Genomic DNA, 9,535 nt, shown 5'->3' with positions numbered 1-9,535 from the left:
TAATGTGTTAGAAGGGTGATAAGAGCAAAGATTCATACTGGGACTTTTGAATTCAGAGAAGAATTAATAAAAGAAAGGGCATTTAAGTGTAATCCTGAAGACTGAATAGAATTTAGGTAGGAAATAGAGGGCTTTGGAAGAAAAAGGAAAGAGAAATTTTAGCAATGAAGAAAATTATTAAATATCATAGAAGAAAGGACTGACCTTTAAAAGAACTAAGTGAAAAATATGACAAAAGAAAGACAATAGATGAAGTTAAAGAGGAAAAAAGATAATAATATTTTATAATAAGACTATAAGTTCTTTTAAGAAAGCTGACCTTTATCCTAAGATCAAAACAATTCATTTATAAGTATAGCATGAGCAGTAGTATCAAATTTGCATTAAAAATAATCCTGCTGGTTATACTATTAACAGTATATTGAAAGGGATAAAATTAAAGGTAGAAGATAGGATAGGCGCCTATAAGAATGACACAGATGAGTGGAAACATTGGATTAGAATATTTATTTTACACAAAGATACAAAATAGTGTATTTTATTGCAAAGTGAAGTAGTATATTTTTACTGCAAACATATGAACAAGCCAGGCATGTGTGTATATATAGTTTATGAGTCTTCCTGCTCTCAATCGTATTCCTGAAATTTACAATAACTATTATCAACAGCTTGGTGAATACTATGCAATAATTTTTTAAAACATGTATATGTTCATATACAAAAACCAATATTACAATTTTATTTTTCCCATTTATGGAAGATAATCATTTATGAAATATGACCTCTTTATATCCATTGTTCCTGTACATGAGATAATGAAAAATTCCTGAAAAAATAATGGTTTGGAGACTAATAAGAGGAGATGAAAACGGAGCCTTGGGAGGAACGAGTATGTGTATAAGAGAGAGAGGGAGAGATAAGGAGAGAAAGAAAATGAAGGGAAGAGAATGAGGAAATGAGAGAGAGAGAGACTGGAGATGAGGATGAGGGAGAGAAGATAAATGGCAAGTAAAAGAATTGGGTAAGAAGACAGAAATGTCCCATGAGGGTTATTAAATTATTTTTCTATGATGGATACATTGTTTTCCCTTCTTTTTCTCTATAATACCATAAGTAAAAAGTTATATAAAGCTTTAAGAAATAAATATCATTTGGAGGGGAAAATTAAAAGTTTCAGATCTTGTCTCAACCTTGACTGTCAACCCCACATTTCATTATCTATTAAATATCACATTAAATATCTATCTATTTATTCTTTTCTGAACATATATATCTGTATACACAATATCTATAATTTATGCACAAAAATATATGCAATCATATGTATGAAAGTATATATGTGCAGTTATATGAATATATAACTTAGTCATATTATACACATAGCTAAGCAATTTGCATTTTTCACCATACATGAGAGTCATCTATGTCCATATATATATCAATTTAATGGAGCTTTTCAAAAGAGTTCTTATGATTACATAGCATTACCCTAATCAATTTAGCCAACTGTCTTTTGCTGACTATTTAGGTTCTATATTAAAATAATCTCTAATCACGGTCGTCAAAAATTACTGTTAGAGAAAGATCTTTTTTTGCATATTCATGTTATTTTGTAAAGTTTGCGTGTGTGGCAGATATCATAAAATATTGTCACATTTGCCTGCAAAGTTTTTATGTACTATGAATTTGATATTTAGAAAATCTTTACCTATCTGTGTTCCCAGAAGAAGAATTTGAGAGTGCCAAACTTCTTCTAGTGTGAACATTTTGCTTTTGGTAAAAAAAAAAAAAAAAAAGAAAAATGCCACAGCCATGAAAACATTTCCTTCTGGAGGCAGTAAAAGTTGCTTCAGAGGCAATTTGTACTGCTTGCTTTCTTTTCTTGTTGCTATATCTTTTTCTCAGCTGGAACATTTTGTTAAGACTTCTCTTTAGCAATCTTATTGCTGGGTTAGTTTCTACAGTTCTTACCTAGCTGGTATGACAAGACATTCTATTGTAGGCTTTGCATTTTCCTGATTCTGTATTCACTTAACATTTTAGTTTTTCTTGGCTTACCCAATTTCAACAGCTTCTTGGCTAACCAAGAAGAATATCACTTTTGAATAATGACCTGGATTTCACATCTTGACTAAAACCAGTTTATCATTCTGGTAAAATTCCTCTCAAGGGCGAACTTACTTATTGGGATAACATTTCAGAATTAGCCTATGAGTTTTATGTTTTCAATCATACTCAGTAAGACTCACTCAGTATTAAAAGATAAAGAAGTGAATTGTAATTACAAAAGTAACATTATTTCTCTAAACTGTTAGTCATAAATTATTTATGTGAATCAAGTATCGTATCAAGCTGACAAATTACTGTTATTAAATATTTAAGACACCACCTAAACATAATTTTCGTACTATATGTGTGAGGGTTTACAAATATTTAGCTTAAGTATTCAACTTTTTATCTAAAGAATTACCTATTTTTAAGATAATTTAAAATTTGACCCTTAAGGACTATTATTAGACAGTGCCGCTGCTGCTGCTGCTAAGTCACTTCAGTCGTGTCCGACTCTGTGTGACCCCATAGATGGCAGCCCACCAGGCTCCCCCGTCCCTGGGATTCTCCAGGCAAGAACACTGGAGTGGGTTGCCATTTCCTTCTCCAACGAACGAAAGTGAAAAGTGAAAGTGATAGATAGTGCACGCAAGCTCAGTTGTGTCCAACTTTTTTTGCGATCCCACAGATTGTAGCTCCTCTGTTCATGGAATTTCTGAGACAAGAATCCTGGAACGGGTTGCCATTTCCTTTTTGGGGGATCTTCCGATAGAACCAATGTCTCCTGTGTCTCCTGCACTGGCAGGCAGATTCTTTTACCACTAGCGCCACCTGGGAAGCCCCCGATAGTAGTTTGTACTTATTATTGAAGTGAAGTGAAGTCACTCAGTCGTGTCCGACTCTTAGCGATCCCATGGACTGTAGCCTACAAGGCTCCTCTGTCCATGGAATTTTCCAGGCAAGAGTAGCAGAGTGGGTTGTCATTTCCTTCTCCTGCAGACGCTTTACCGTCTGAGCCACCAGGGAAGCCTGTATTCATTATTAAACAGAGATAATTTCTAGTGAATGTGTTCATTATTGGAATTTTTTTGTGTTTGATGTTATATATTTGGTAATCTATTTTTTTCAGAGCCAGTATACTGTAACACTTTTATTTAAAAAATGCATTGCCTTAATTATATAATTTATTAATTTATGAAATACTAAGATAATTTGTCAAAAAGTAAGTTGAAGTAAGAATATGTAGTAGCTTCTATCAGGAAATCATTGGTTGTTGGGAAGTAGAAATCTTTTGATGTTACAAGTCATTTTTCTTTAGGGTACCCTCATGATCTTCTGAAGGAAATGATATGGGACATATGAGGATGTAAGTCAAAAGCTCATTTGAGTCAGTGTTAAATATTAAAAGCTTATTGATGCTTATAAGCATCAATTATGACTGGAAATTATATCAGAATTAATTTATACAATTAATTACAATTAAAGGGTGCAAATAAGCTTAATAACAATGTCATTTAACGTTTGAATTCTTTCACAATCAACATTAAAATATATTGACTGTATTGATCAGGACAAGAAACTTTATGTTACAAGATTTACCATAGAGAATTTTCCCTAACGATGAGAAACCTTGAATGTCTACATGCACTCTCTCTTGTTCACTACTGTGTCTAGTTTTCCTCGCACAATACTTAGTCACAGCAGGTATTTAATTATAAATGAGTACAATGAGGTGGTCCAAAAGAGGGAATCACTCCCACAGTCATGCTTTAATATTTACTGTTATTTCTATTTTTCAAGAGAAAAAATATAAGTAGCATTTGCAAATTATAATTTATCAGATTCTCACTTAAGTAAAAATGACAGCTCTCTCAGCATAAATATGATTAGCTGAAAGAGTTGCTGTTGATTAGTCACTAAGTCATGTCACTGTTTTGTGACCCCATGGACTGTAAACTGCCAGACTCCTCTGTCCATGGAGTTTCCCAGGCAAGAATACTGGAGTGGGTTGCCATTTTCTTCTTTAAGGGATCTTCCCAATACAGGGATCAAATGCATGTCTCTTGCATTGCAGGAGGATTCTTTATCGTTGAGCCACTGGGGAAGCCATAGCTGAAGGAGTAGCTAATGCATATTGCTTGCTTACTACATTCAAGGCACTATTCTGTTTTTGCAAAAATCTTCATGTCAATTGTAAGACAGATACTATGATTCCCTCCAATTTACAATATGAGTTAGTATTTTAAATACTCTATCTAAATATGTAATACAGAGTATACTTTTTGGAAAGAATGATGACTTTTCTGCTAAGATGATATGCTGCTGCTGCTGCTAAGTCACTTCAATCGTGTCCGACTCTGTGCGACCCCATAGACTGCAGCCCACCAGGCTCCTCTGTCTCTGGGATTCTCCAAGCAAGAACATTGGAGTGGGTTGCCATTTCCTTCTCCAATGCGTGAAAGTGAAAAGTGAAAGTGAAGTCGCTCAGTCGTGTCCGACTCTATCGACCCCATGGACTGCAGCCTACCAAGCTCCTCTGTCTATGGGATTTTCCAGGCAAGAGTACTGGAGTGGGTTGCCATTGCCTCAGGTCAGATCAGTCGCTCAGTCGTGTCTGACTCTTTGCGACCCCATGAATCGAAGCAGGCCAGGCCTCCCTGTCCATCACCAACTCCCGGAGTTCACTCAGACTCATGTCCATCGAGTCTGTGATGCCATCCAGCTATCTCATCCTCTGTCGTCCCCTTCTCCTCTTGCCCCCAATCCCTCCCAGCATCAGAGTCTTTTCCAATGAGTCAACTCTTCACATGAGGTGGAGTTTCAGCTTTAGCATCATTCCTTCCAAAGAAATCCCAGGGCTGATCTCCTTTGGAATGAACTGGTTGGATCTCTTTGCAGTCCAAGGGACTCTCAAGAGTCTTTGCCAACACCACAGTTCAAAAGCATCAATTCTTCGGTGCTCAGCTTTCTTCACAGTCCAACACTCACATCCATACATGACCACAGGAAAAATCATAGCCTTGACTAGACGAACCTTTGTTGGCAAAGTAATGTCTCTGCTTTTGAATATGCTATCTAGGTTGGTCATAACTTTCCTTCCAAGGAGTAAGCATCTTTTAATTTCATGGCTACAGTCACCATTTGCAGTGATTTTGGAACCCAGAAAAATAAAGTCTGACACTGTTTCCACTATTTCCCCATCTATTTCCCATGAAGTGATGGGACCGGATGCCATGATCTTCATTTTCTGAATGTTGAGCTTTAAGCCAACTTTTTCCCTCTCCACTTTCACTTTCATCAAGAGGCTTTTGAGTTCCTCTTCACTTTCCGCCATAAGGGTGGTGTCATCTGCATATCTGAGGTTATTGATATTTCTCCCGGCAATCTTGATTCCAGCTTGTGTTTCTTCCAGTCCAGCGTTTCTCATGATGTACTCTGCATATAAGTTAATAAACAGGGTAACAATATACAGCCTTGACGTACTCCTTTTCCTATTTGGAACCAGTCTGTTGTTCCATGTCCAGTTCTAACTGTTGCTTCCTGACCTGCATACAAATTTCTCAAGAAGCAGATCAGGTGGTCTAGTATTCCCATCTCTTTCAGAATTTTCCAAAGTTTATTGTGATCCACACAGTCAAAGGCTTTGGCATAGTCAATAAAGCAGAAATAGATGTTTTTCTGGAACTCTCTTGCTTTTTCCATGATCAAGTGGATGTTGGCAATTTGATCTCTGGTTCCTCTGCCTTTTTGAAAACCAGCTTGAACATCAGGAAGTTCACGGTTCACATATTGCTGAAGCCTGGCTTGGAGAATTTTAAGCATTACTTTACTAGCGTGTGAGATGAGTGCAATTGTGCAGTAGTTTGAGCCTTCTTTGGCATTGCCTTTCTTTGGGATTGGAATGAAAACTGACCTTTTCCAGTCCTGTGGCCTCTGCTGAGTTTTCCAAATTTGCTGGCATATTGAGTGCAGCACTTTCACAGCATCATCTTTCAGGATTTGGAATAGCTCAACTGGAATTCCATCACCTCCACTAGATTTGTTCGTAGTGATGCTTTCTAAGGCTCACTTAACTTCACATTCCAAGATGTCTGGCTCTAGGTCAGTGATCACACCATCATGATTATCTAGGTCGTGAAGATCTTTTTTGTACAGTTCTTCTGTGTATTCTTGCCGCCTCTTCTTAATATCTTCTGCTTCTGTTATGTCCATACCCTTTCTGTCCTTTATCGAGCCCATCTTTGCATGAAATGTTCTTTTGGTATCTCTGATTTTCTGGAAGAGATCTCTAGTCTTTCCCATTCTGTTGTTTTCCTCTATTTCTTTGCATTGATCACTGAAGAAGGCTTTCTTATCTCTTCTTGCTATTCTTTGGAACTCTGCATTCAGATGTTTATATCTTTCCTTTTCTCCTTTGCTTTTCACTTCTCTTCACAGCTATTTGTAAGGCCTCCCCAGACAGCCATTTTGCTTTTTTGCATTTCTTTTCCATGGGGATGGTCTTGATCCCTGTTTCCTGTACAATGTCATGAACCTCATTCCATAGCTCATTAGGCACTTTATGTATCAGATCTAGGCCCTTAAATCTATTTCTCACTTCCACTGTATAATCATAAGGGTTTTGATTTAGATCATACCTAGCTATTATTAAAAAAAGGTAGTCCAAAACATGTGATGGAAAAAGATTTTAAAAAGTATTTGAAATAAAATCATTTGTTAACAACTGGGTAACATTGTTCCAGATATCTCTATGAAAGTGTTAAAGTTGATAAATACAAGTAATTTGAAAACCTGGGATTGCATTATACCTGATTTTAGTGTAAGCCAGTAAATAAATGTACTTAAAAAGTGAAAATAAGATCAAGTTAGAGTTGCTTAATTTCTGATAAATATTTCTCTGTAATATATAAGTATCTAAAGAATTTTATCAACTTGTAAAAGATTTTATTATGAAGACATTTAAAGTTATAAATTCATTATTGTGTTTCTCTTAATATTTAAGTTGTAGTCTATACTGAATTCTTGATAAAACTTAAAATAATATTTTCTCAGTTAAATTTCTTTCTCTTCTTTCTTCTATCTTATATTTATTTCTTCTTTTTTCTAACTTTTCTATCTCTATATTAAATTATTTAATTATATTGTCAAGGCACATACTGCTTACCTACAGTTATGAAACCTTAATTCTCTCCTTTATTATTAGCTTTATAGTTCTAAAATCTGTTCATCACAACATATCCATTCTATGATTCTTCAATTTGATTAGCATTTTATCATCAAATATAATTTTCGTATATATTATATTCCCAGTATCCCAACTTGCTAAATAATGCCTATTTGTTATTGTATTTTTGAAAGGCAAATTGCCTATATGTAAAGGATGTGCCACCATCTTTCTGTCAAAATTATTGTAAGATATTACTCTACTATATTCCCAAGTTGAATGATATTATGAAAGAGCTAAAAATATTAAAAACATATTTTTATATAACTTGCTATATCGTTTAAGAATTTAGTTTCAATTTTAGTTTCAGAGACGTTGTTCAATTATGCTTTACATTATTTTGGACCATTTCTTCTACCTTCTTATATTTTTTTTCCCAGAGTCATCCTTTATATACTTTTTCTTGTAATTGAAATATATCTTTGTAATAGTTTTTCATAAATTTATACTTTTGTATGATATCTGTTCAGTTGCTCAGTCATGTCCGACTCTGCAACCCCATGGACTGCAGCACACCAGGCCTGCTTGTCCGTCACCAACTCCCTGAGTTCACTCAAACTCTTGTCCATTGAGTCGGTGATGCCATCCAATCATCTCATCCTCAGTCGTCTCCTTCTCTTCCCGCCTTCAATCTTTCCCAGCATCAGGGTCTTTTCAAATGAGTTGGTTCTTCACATCAGGGGGCCAAAGTATTGGAGTTTCAGCTTCAGTATCAGTCCTTCCAATGAATATTTAGGACTGATTTCCTTTAGGATGGACTGGTTTGACCACCTTGCTGCCCAGGGAACTCTCAAGAGTCTTCTCCAACACCACAGTTTAAAAGCATCAGTTCTTCAGCACTTAGCTTTCTTCACAGTCCAACTCTCATATCCATACATGACCAGTGGAAAAACCAGAGCCTTGACTAGATGGACCTTTGCTGGCAAAGTAATGTCTCTGCTTTTTAATATGCTATCTAGGTTGGTTATAACTTTCCTCCAAGGAACAAGCGTCTTTCAATTTAATGGCTGCAGTCACCATCTGCAGTGATTTTGGAGTCCCCCCAAATAAAGTCTCTCACTGTTTCCACTGTTTCCCTCTCTATTTGCTGTGAAATGATGGTCCTAGATGTCATGATCTTAGTTTTCTGAATGTTGAGATTTAAGCCAATTTTTTTACTCTCCTCTTTCACTGTCATCAAGAGGCTCTTTAGTTCTTCTTTGCTTTCTGCCATAAGAGTGATGTCATCTGCATATCTGAGGTTATTGATAATTCTCCTGGCAATCTTGATTCAAGCTTATGCTTCATCCAGCCCAGCATTTCTCATGACGTACTCTGCATATAAGTTCAATAGGCAGGGTGACAATAAATAGCCTTGATGTACCCCTTTCCCTATTTGGAACCAGTCTGCTGTTTCATGTCCAGTTCTAACTGTTGCTTCCTGTCTTGTATACAGATTTCTCAGGAGGCAGGTCAGGTGGTCTGGTATTCCCAATTCTTTCAGAATTTTCCACAGTTCATTGTGATCCACACAGTCAAAGGCTTTGGCATAGTCAGTAAAGCAGAAGTAGATATTTTTCTGGATCTCTCTTGCTTTATCGATGATCCAATGGATGTTGGTAATTTGATCTCTGGTTCCTCTGCCTTTTCTAAATCCAGCTTGAACATCTGGAAGTTCACGGTTCATGTACTGTTGAAGCCTGGTTTGGAGAATTTTGAGCATGACTTTGCTAGCATGTGAAAGGAGTACAACTGTGCTTGAACATTCTTTGGGATTGGCTTTCTTTGGGATTGGAATGAAAACTGACCTTTTCCAGTTCTGTGGCCACTGCTGCATTTTCCAAATTTCCTGGCATATTGAGTGCAGCACTTTCAAAGCATCATCTCTTAGGATTTGAAATAGCTCAACTGGAATTCCATCACTTCCACTAGCTTTGTTCGTAGTGAGGTTTCCTAAGGCCCAGTTGACTTCACATTCCAGGATTTTTATGATATAGAATTAGATAATACCATATATTAACCCTGGGATAGAACCCACGTCTCCCACATTGCAGGTGGATTTTTTACCACCTGAGCCATCAGGGAAGTCCAAGAATATGGAAGTGGGTAGTTTGTCCACTCTCCAGGGGAACTTCCCATCCCAGGAATCAAACTTGGGTCTCCTGCATTGCAGGCAGATCCTTTACCAGCTGAGCTACCTGGTACACTTAAAATTAGTAAGTTTAAATATAAATTTAATAAATATTTAAACATACATTTAAATATAATAAATAGATGAAAGTT

The sequence above is a fragment of the Bos indicus x Bos taurus genome, chromosome 4, assembly GCF_003369695.1.
Source record: "Bos indicus x Bos taurus breed Angus x Brahman F1 hybrid chromosome 4, Bos_hybrid_MaternalHap_v2.0, whole genome shotgun sequence".
In the NCBI taxonomy this organism is placed as follows: Eukaryota; Metazoa; Chordata; class Mammalia; order Artiodactyla; family Bovidae; genus Bos; species Bos indicus x Bos taurus.
Note: the sequence above shows the minus strand (reverse complement) of the source record.